The 9,308-nt window shown below is 48.5% G+C and overlaps 1 protein-coding gene across 4 annotated transcripts in view; it reads right to left on the reverse strand.

The window, feature by feature from the left end:
- The window catches only part of EVI5 (ecotropic viral integration site 5), a 232,658-nt gene extending 224,707 nt beyond the window's left edge, over positions 1–7,951 (reverse strand). The window contains exon 1 of one of the 4 annotated variants that reach the window (XM_062191739.1): positions 7,782–7,951. The gene's annotated coding sequence lies outside the window, so the exon portion shown is untranslated. The remainder of the gene's footprint in view (positions 1–7,781) is intronic. The other 3 variants (XM_062191738.1, XM_062191740.1, XM_062191741.1) reach the window with 3 other exon arrangements.
- Positions 7,952–9,308: the final 1,357 nt, after the last annotated feature.

Raw genomic sequence — 9,308 nt, forward strand, 5'->3', positions numbered from 1 at the left:
GAATGAACTAGGGGCCGGCGCCGTGGCTCAACAGGCTAATCCTCCGCCTTGCGGCGCCAGCAAACTGGGTTCTAGGCCCGGTTGGGAAGCCAGATTCTATCCCGGTTGCCCCTCTTCCAGGCCAGCTCTCTGCTATGGCCCGGGAGTGCAGTGGAGGATGGCCCAAGTCCTTGGGCCCTGCACCCCATGGGAGACCAGGAGAAGCACCTGGCTCCTGGCTTTGGATCAACGCGATGCGCCGGCTGCAGCGGCCATTGGAGGGTGAACCAACGGCAAAAAGGAAGACCTTTCTCTCTCTCTCTCTCTCTCTCTCTCTCTCTCTCACTATCCACTCTGCCTGTCAAAAAAACAAAACAAAACAAAAAAAAGAATGAACTAGGGAAACCCTGAACAGGTGGAAAACTAGATCTCCTCTGAGCTGCTGAACAGTCCTACCCTCATCACGGTAGATGATTGGAGATTTATCAACTCAGCAGGGTAAATCACACATGGTAGAAGACATACTAACCGTTAGTAGGTATACTAACCAAAAGAGATAAATTATATGACCCTCCATACGAAACGCTCTATTGCTCATTACCCAGTCCTCACTGACTGCAATGCCAGAACACTGGCAACCAGACCTCAATCTTCCAAGCGGAAAACTGGAAAATACTCTGGAAAATCAGGCCCAAAGGAAAGACACACACACTGGAGACAGGCTTGCTAGTCCTCCAGAACAATGGCTTTCAGTCTTGGCCACACGCTGGAATCACTTGGGCAGCTTCAAAAAAATAAGGATGCTAATCTATGGAGATAGAAATCAGAACAGTGGTCAGCTTTGAGCAAGAAGTGGGGACATAGAAGAAAGGTACATGAAAGAATTTTCCCAGATTTTTACCTTGCTCTTGAATCTTACACTGGCTACACACCAAAAATCATCAAAATGTAAACTTAAATTGCATGCATTTTATTATACGTAGCCGCATCTGAATTTTTCAAAAATACTGCTACCTGAACCCTACCCCTGGAGATTCTGACGTATTGAGTCTAGTTTTTTTACAGCTCTCCATGTGATTTTAATGTGTTTAATGTGCAGCCAAAGTTAAGAATCACTGCTTCAGATTCTAGATTATAGGGTAGAACCAGAAGTTTAAAAAAAAGCCCTACTTACAAGCTCAGGGGTTCTGATCAGCTTTTAGCTACCAAATGTTAATCATGAACAGGCAACTGAGGATTACCAGACCTATAAGGGGAGTTTCTACTGTTGAGACTAAACCAAACAAACCAACAACAAAAAGTAATTGGGAGGAAGCAAACTGTGTGAGAAAAAGAAAACCTAAAAGAACTATCTTTGACATCCCCAGGTAAGAAAAGATATGGCATCTGGGGCCGGTGCTGTGGTGCAGTGGGTCAAAGCCCCGGACTGCAGCATCGGCATTCCAAATGAGCGCCGGTTCAAGTCCCGGCTGCTCCACTTCCCATCCAGCTCTCTGCTATGGTCTGGGAAAGCAGAAGATGGCCCAAGTCCTTGAGCCCCTGCACCCACGTGGGAGACCTGGAGGAGTCTCCTGGCTTCAGATGGGTGCAGCTCTGGCCGTTGTGGCCAATTGGGAAGTAAACCATTGGATGGAAGACACCTCCCTCCTTCTCTCTCTCTCTCTCTCTCTCTCTCTCTCTCTCTCTCTCTGTCTCTCCTTCTCTCGCTGTGTAACTCTGACTTTCAAGTAAATAAATAATTTAAAAAAAAAAAAGATACAGCATTTATGAAACAAGAAAAGAGACAGAGGAATAAGTGATTGAAGAGAGAAGAGGAAGCAGAATCTGCCAGCCTGCAGCAGGGTCACGAAGCAAGACAAACTGGTTCACTCAGGTCCAGCACTGTCCAGTTCAGTGGTGGAAGGGCATGGGCTCACGAGAAGCATAGTGGCTTTAAATCAGTATAAGGTATAGGTTCCTTTTTATACCACTATCCAGAGCTTCTCAAAAATTTTTCCTCTGGAAGCCCTGCAAAGTGAAGATTCTAGACTCAAAAAAATAATAGAGTGAGGATCAAGACTAAAAACAAAGAGATTAAGCAAAAGCACATTTAGCAAACGGCAGCCCTGACCCACAGTCCACTTCCTTTGCCCAGATCTCAGGACTAAGCATATACAGCAGCTCCCCTCCTTATTCTGGGGAACACATTCCAAGACCCCGAGTGCTGTGGAAGTCTGAAATCTCATACAGCGCCTTTTTCATGTGAACTAAGAACTTGCCACACGTTGTGACCATAACTTTGGCAGTCTGCCTTGCAACAGCAAAACCAGCACAAATTTCTCTTTCCTTCATAATTTTACAGACAGAAAATTTGTCCCTACCACAGATCTTTGGTAGCTCAGCACACATTTTTTTTTCCCTCCCTTAATAAGTCAAGAACTTTCACCTTTTCACTTAAAGGAAGTGCTTCTCACTGGAATGTCCAAATTATCAGCAACACTACTCTTGTCCTTTGGGGCCACTGTTCAGCAAAATAAGGGTTACTTAAACACAAGCACTGCAATACCAAAGACAGTCCATCTGATGACCGAGATGGCTACTAAAAGTGGCTACTAGGTTACAGTGGTGTATACAGTGTGGATATGCTGGACAAAGGGAGGATTCACTTCCCAGACAGGGCAGTGAGGTTTCAACATGCATAACGGCATACAACTCAAAATTTTTTGAACTACTTCTGGAATTTTCCAGGTAATATTTTCAGATCTTGCTTGAGCATATGCAACTGAAACTGTGAAAGTGAAACTGCAGATAAGAAGGAACCACTTTACCCCATTCCTCTCCCTGCCCCCACTTGATTTAGGTGCCCTGTTTTGCATGCTGTCAAACCAATTTCCATCCTGGTATGCGTCCTAGTGAAGAACAATGTCTTTCACTTCTACTACACCCTCTAGACTATAAGCTCCTTAAGGACAGGAGCAGCATCTGATGCAGCTTTGTATCCCCAGAGCCTAACACAACGACTTGACACAGGAGATACTGTAGAAAAACAAATACCATGCAAAACTAGCTGCAATATCACAGCACACAAAGTATAATTTGGACTGAGTCATGAATAAAAAAACAAAGATTTAGAATTTGATAAAGAATCGCATCTAGAATCAATTTAAAATCATCCCAGAGACACTGAAAAGTTTCAATTTTAGATCTATATGATGGTCACAAATGTTTTAAAATTATCATTTGTAATAACATGAAAAACATCAAATACATAAGAATAACAAAAGATGTGCAAAACTTCTACACAGAACACTATGAAACATTACCTTGAGAAATTTTTAAGAGATTAATAAAAAAGTAGACAGCTATACCACATTCATAAATTCAAAGACTTAACATTGTTAAGATGTCAATTCTCGGGGCCAGCATTGTGGCTTAACAGGTTAAGTAAGCTACCACCTACAATGCCAGCATCCCATACAGCCACTAGTTTGAGTCCTGGCTGCTCTGCTTCTGATCCAGCTCCCTGCTAAAGCACCTGGGAAAGCACTAGAAGATGCCCCAAGTCCTTGGGCCATAGCACCCACATGGAAAACCCAGAAAAAGCTCCTGGCTTCGGACTGGCCTAGTCTTGGCCATCGCAGACATTTGGGGAGTAAACCAGCTGATGGAAGATCTCTCGATCTCTTCTCTCTCTGTAACTCTGCCTTTCAAGTAAATAAAATAATCTTAAAAACAAAAAATGGGGCCAGCACTATGGCATAGCAGGTAAAGCCGCTGCCTGCAGTGCCAGCATCCCATGTGGACCCCAGTTTGAGCCCTGGCTGCTCCACCTCCGATCCAGCTCTCTGCTATGGCCTGGGAAAGCAGTAGAAGATGGCCCAAGTCCTTGAACCCCTCCCGTGTGGGAGACCAGGAGGAAGCACATGGCTTCTGGTTTTGGATTTGCACAGCTCCAACCATTGTGGCCATCTGGGGAATGAACCAACAGAAGGAAGACCTCTCTCTCTCTCTGTGCCTCTCTTTAACTGTGCCTTTCAAATAAATAAATAAATCTTAAAAAAAAAAAAAAAGTAAATTCTCCCCAAAGTAATGTATAGATTCAATTCCAATTCCAAAATTTGTAGAAACTGACAAGCAGATTCTGAAACGAATATGGATATGTAGAAAGCCAAGAATAGCTCAGTTATAAGGAACAAAGTCACTTATCAAGGCTTATTATAAAGTTACTTTAATACAGCGGTATCAGTACAAGGATAATAAAGCGACAAATCAGAGTGTCCAGAGACAGACTCATACTTACTCATACAGACTCATCTGATTATGAAAAAAGTATCACTGTACAGAAGGCAAGGATGGTATTTTCAATAAATGGTTCTAGGGGGCAAGGATTTGGCCAGCAACTGGTATTAGAATTAGAATGCCTGGTTTGAGTCCCAGCTACTCTGCTTCCAAACCAGCTTCCTGCTAATGCCCACCGGGGAGGCATCAGATGATGGCTCAAGTACTCTGGGTCCTACCCACACATGTAGAAGCCCGGATGGAGTCCTCGATTCCTGGTTTTCACCCCCACCCAGCCCTGGCTATTTGGGGGTATCTGGGGAATAAAGGAGCAGAAAGATTTCTCTCTTTCAAATAACATGGAAATTGTTATATTGTTGTAATAATAATCAGTGGCACTGGGTCAAACAGATATCCACATCATAAAGAGTGAATCATGCAGTTTATCCTTTCAAGTGGGCAAAGACAATCCCTACAATCCACCTAGAATTAAATGTAAACTGTATGCCTTACATGCAAAAAGTAAAATTTCTACAAGGGAACACAGAAAAATATCTTCATATTCTTAGGCTAGCACACAAAAAGCAGCAGCCATAAAGAAAAAGTCTGGTAATGGGGCCGGCACCGTGGCTCATGGCTCACTTGGTTAATCCTCCGCCTGCGGCACCGGCATCCCATATGGGCGCTGGGTTCTAGTCCTGGCTGCTCCTCTTCCAGTCCAGCTCTCTGCTGTGGCCTGGGAGAGCAGTAGAGGATGGCCCAAGGGCTTGGGCCCCTGCACCAGCATGGGAGACCAGGAAGAAACACTTGCTCCTGGCTTCAGATCAGCGCAGCACCAGCCATAGCAGCCATTTGGGGAGTGAACCAATGGAAGGAAGACCTTTCCCTCTGTCAGTCTCTCTCACTGTCTTTAACTCTACCTGTCAAACAAAAAAACAAAAACAGGCCGGCGCCGTGGCTCAACAGGCTAATCCTCCGCCTAGTGGCACCGGCACACCAGGTTCTAGTCCCGGTTGGGGCGCCGGATTCTGTCCCGGTTGCCCCTCTTCCAGGCCAGCTCTCTGCTGTGGCCCAGGAGTGCAGTGGAGGATGGCCCAAGTGCTTAGGTTCTGCACCCCATGGGAAACCAGGATAAGCAACTGGCTCCTGCCTTCGGAACAGCCGGTGCGCCGGCTGCAGCGCACCAGCCGTGGCGGCCATTGGAGGGTGAACCAATGGCAAAAGGAAGACCTTTCTCTCTGCCTCTCTCTCTCACTAGCCACTCTGCCTGTCAAAAAGTAAAAAAAAAAAAAGAAAGAAAAAAAGAAGAACTCTTGTAAAATATTATTTCATTAAAACTAGGAATTTCAGACCAGCGCTGTGGCTCACTTGGCTGATCCTCCGCCTGCGGCACCAGAATCCTACATGGGTGCCAGGTTCTAGTCCCGGTTGTTCCCCTTCTGGTCCAGCTCTCTGCTGTGGCCCAGGAAGGCAGTGGAGGATATGCTCAAGTGCTTGGGCGCCTGCACCCGCGTGGGAGATCAGGAAGAAGCACCTGGCTCCTGGCCATTTAGGGGGTGAACCAAAGGAAGGAAGACCTTTCTGTCTCTCCCTCTCACTGTCTGGAACTCTGTCAAATAAATAAATAAAAAATCTTAAAAAAAAAAAAAAAACAAACTAGGAAATTCAACATTAAAAAAAAATCATTAGAAGAATGACGAGGCAAGGGACTGGCGCTGTGGCATAGTGGGTAAAGTCACCACCTGCAGTGCCGGCATCCCACATGGGCACTGGTTTGAGACCCAGCTGCCCCACTTTTGATCCAGCTCTCTGCTATGGCCTGGGAAAGCAGAAGATGGCCCATGCCCTTGGACCCCTGCGCCCACATGGGGGACCCCTGTACCCACATGGGAGACCTGGAAGAAGCTCCTGGCTCCTTGCTTCGGATCGGCACACCTTCGGCCATTGCAGCCAATTGGGGAGTAAACCAATGGATGGAAGACCTTTCTCTCTCTCTCTCTCTGCCTCTTCTCTCTCTGTGTAACTCTGACTTTCAAATAAATAAATAAATATATAAATAAATAAATGAGGCAAGATATAAACCAGAAGAGACTCATATCCAGAATAAGGAATTATAAATCAATTGATATTAATCATACTGATGAAAACTAAGCTAAAAGACTAGGCACTTCATAAGATGACACCGGAATGGCCAATAAAAGATACTCAACCTCAATCACCAGGAACATGCAAAATAAAACCACGTTGCTATAAAATTGCACCTCTACCAGAATGGCAACAATTTTCTGAAGCCACAAGCATCAGCACAAATGTGGGGCAACTGGAATAGCATTCCTCAAGATTGTTCAACAATATCCGATACTAAAGTTTAACATCCACACACCTCAAAAGCCAACTATTCTCCCAGATACACCCCCCCCTAGTCATGTTCTATTTTCTGATCTCTGCTGGTTCACTTAGTAAAAATTCATTACCTGCACACTCAGCATTGGGAACTTTTTCTGTATATTGTACTGTCACAAGTTTTCTAATATTTCTTTGACACAAAGTTCTCAGAGAACTCAAGGTTAGCCTTTCAGAACAGAAAGAGAATTTCTGGGACAAAGACAAAATTTTACTAGTGAAATTCCAAAGCAAAAAGAAAGCTGCTAACACATACCAGCCGAGAAACAAAGATAACGACTACCAAGAGATCATTTTTCTCCAAGTTCATGAAGCACTGGGCTTCATTCTCTCAGCAAAGAAAGGAGTTTATTATCCCACACGGCGACCCGAAGAAAAGATATCTTTGCAAGAAATGCTGGTGCCTTTTGGAAACGACCCTGACAGCCTAGACAGGAGAAAAGCGAGGGAGCCATTCCAAAAGTTCGGGTTAACTCGTCACTGAAGCAGTACCGACTGAGATGATCTAAGGACGCCCAGAAGACAGACAGAATGAAAAAAAAAAAGAGCGAAAAATCACAGCAACCGTAACACCAACACCGGCACCACAATCCAACCTACCGGAAATCCTGTGGTTAATTTGAGGCTTGCCCCGCTAGTCATAAGGTGATTCAGTGATGGCTACAAACGCTCCTCAGGCGCATCCCTGGGAGTCACCTGGCACACCTGGCTGGTCCATCCCCTGCCCGGAGACCCGGCCGCGCCGGCATCCCCGAGGCCACACGCAGATGTCAACTTCGCAAGCGAGGGTCGCACGCAGACGGTCTCACCCCACCTCAGGTCACCCAGAGGGAACGGACCTGTGGCCTCGAGGGTGGGGGGCGGGGGGGTCAGTTTCCCCGGGACTCCCGAGGAAGCGCCCCCCGGAGCCGCTCCGCCTCCCCGCAACTTCGCAGGAAGACCCGCCGGCGGGTTTCCTCCCTGGCGCCCCCAGGAGCGGGGTCGCGGGCGACGGCTGCGGACGAGCCGGCCACCGCGGGGAACTTAGGCCCCGGCGGAGCCGCGAGCGCCCGCTCCGCAACTTTGGCGGCGGCCCCCGCCCGCCGCGCCCCTCAGAAGCCCGGGCTCGCCGCCCGCCCCGGCCTGGCGCAGCGCCCCCTCACCTTGGAAACGCTGGGTGGACTTCGCTGTAAACATTAACTTCCCATGCAGCCGGCAGCCGCGCCGCCGCCGCGTCCCAGAGCCTCGGCCCCGCTCGCGGGTCCGCGGGCCGTCCTCTCCCGCGTCCTCAGGCGCACCGCGCTGGCCCGGGCGCTCAGGGCCGCCTCCCGGTCTTCACCCAGTCCTCCGGGCACCGCCGCCGTCTCAGCCACCGCCGAGCCCCTCGCCCGCCGCCCGCCGCTTCTTCCAGGGTCCGGCCCGGCCGCGTCAGGAAAGCCCAAGGCGCAGGCGCGGCAGGGCCTTAAAGGGACCCGGCCGCCTCTACCGCATAATGGGTTCGAGCAGGTTAGGGGCCGGGCGGGCTGGCCGAGGAAAGCAGAAGCCGAAGGGATTGGGCCGACGGGGGCGGGGGCGGGGACCTCGCGCGCTCCTCCGCCTCTCTTTCAAAGCGTAGGCCCTCGGCCCCGCAGATTGCTGACTTCCCCAGGCGCTGGGCCCGCCCCTTCCATGTTGGAGCTGCAGAAGACACACCCCCTCCGGAGCCCGAAGCGACCCCGCCGCGCCCGGGGCTGCGGGCCTCGCGCGGCCGCGCCGCCCACGCGCCTGGCTTCTGGGCTCCGGGCACGCGGTGCAGACGCGCAGGCTTCGAAAGCGTCCCCGAGCTCCCCTGGGGGGGTGTCCTGAGGTCGCCCTCGGAAACACTAATCAACGTGTACATGGCACTTGGGTTGGTAAAGCACTCTCCCTGCAGGCGCCTTGTCTGGACGCGCGGGGCTGGTGCGGAGTCCGGCAGGGGGCGGAACCTGGGCTCAAATACGTGAAGTCCAGCCGGGCAGCCAGCCAACATCAACGAAGAAATTCTTAGAAGGAAAATACTCAGTGTAGGGCAGCAACAGCCTATTAATTCCAGTCGTATCCCAAGAAAGTAGGCGAGAAAAGTTACTCTCGTTATACATTCAGAAGCGACCCAAAAAGTGATGATAAATGATCAGCACGAAACACTCCAAAATTGTTGACTAGAAACTAGAGGTCTCCCGTCATTTTCCAATTTAAATGTGTAAGACATGGTATCCAGAAGGAGTTCCGCTGTAATAAGCATTTCAGAGAAACTCCCCGATTTTTTCAACAAAATTAGGAAATACCAAAAAATAGGAAGTAAAGCCATGTCCACAGGCATCCAGCTGAGAACTTTGAAAACTTGAAATTTATCTGAGGCAAATTTTTGTATAACTTCAAGTCGTGCCATTATTCAAAGTAAGTTTCAATGAACAATTTCTTTGCAACCAAATCCATCTTGTCTAAGAAAACGAAGGCATTCTTGATAATCTACCTGTCTGCCCCATATTCGATGTGTCGGCAAATCTTGCCGGTTTTTAATCTGCCAAGTTTTCCCTGAGTCTGACCTTTCCTGTCTTCTCCATCGCCATCTTCGCCTGCTGGATGGGAGTGGAGGGACTGCTGACTTTTAATTGGTTTACTGTATCCTTTTAACAGAGCAAGTGACTTTGTGAAAATATAATGTGACCTTG

Source organism: Lepus europaeus, chromosome 5 (genome assembly GCF_033115175.1).
Source record: "Lepus europaeus isolate LE1 chromosome 5, mLepTim1.pri, whole genome shotgun sequence".
In the NCBI taxonomy this organism is placed as follows: Eukaryota; Metazoa; Chordata; class Mammalia; order Lagomorpha; family Leporidae; genus Lepus; species Lepus europaeus.